We start from the raw sequence: 313 nt of genomic DNA on the forward strand, positions 1-313 counted from the left end.
CTTCTTCAGTGAAATTGTCCTCCCTGTCATGCCTCCCATTTTAAATACTTTAACCTACATAAACTGAAAGACTGTCAATGTTAAAAACAGCATCAGAACCAGGGAAGCAAAAAAGGATAAACACGAGATCTATATTTCTTATAGGTGATTCTTTTACATTTCATGCAGAAAATAAAGGAATGTATAAGGAAACTAAGTAGTTTATATGTTTTGGATTATTATTCAAAGAGAGATATATTTATAATTATAGTTATGGTAATACTTTGTATGCCATAAAACATTATATAATTTATACTTAATACTTTCATTGCTT

The sequence above is a fragment of the Galeopterus variegatus genome, unplaced genomic scaffold, assembly GCF_000696425.1.
Source record: "Galeopterus variegatus unplaced genomic scaffold, G_variegatus-3.0.2 Scaffold3717, whole genome shotgun sequence".
NCBI classification, from domain to species: domain Eukaryota; kingdom Metazoa; phylum Chordata; class Mammalia; order Dermoptera; family Cynocephalidae; genus Galeopterus; species Galeopterus variegatus.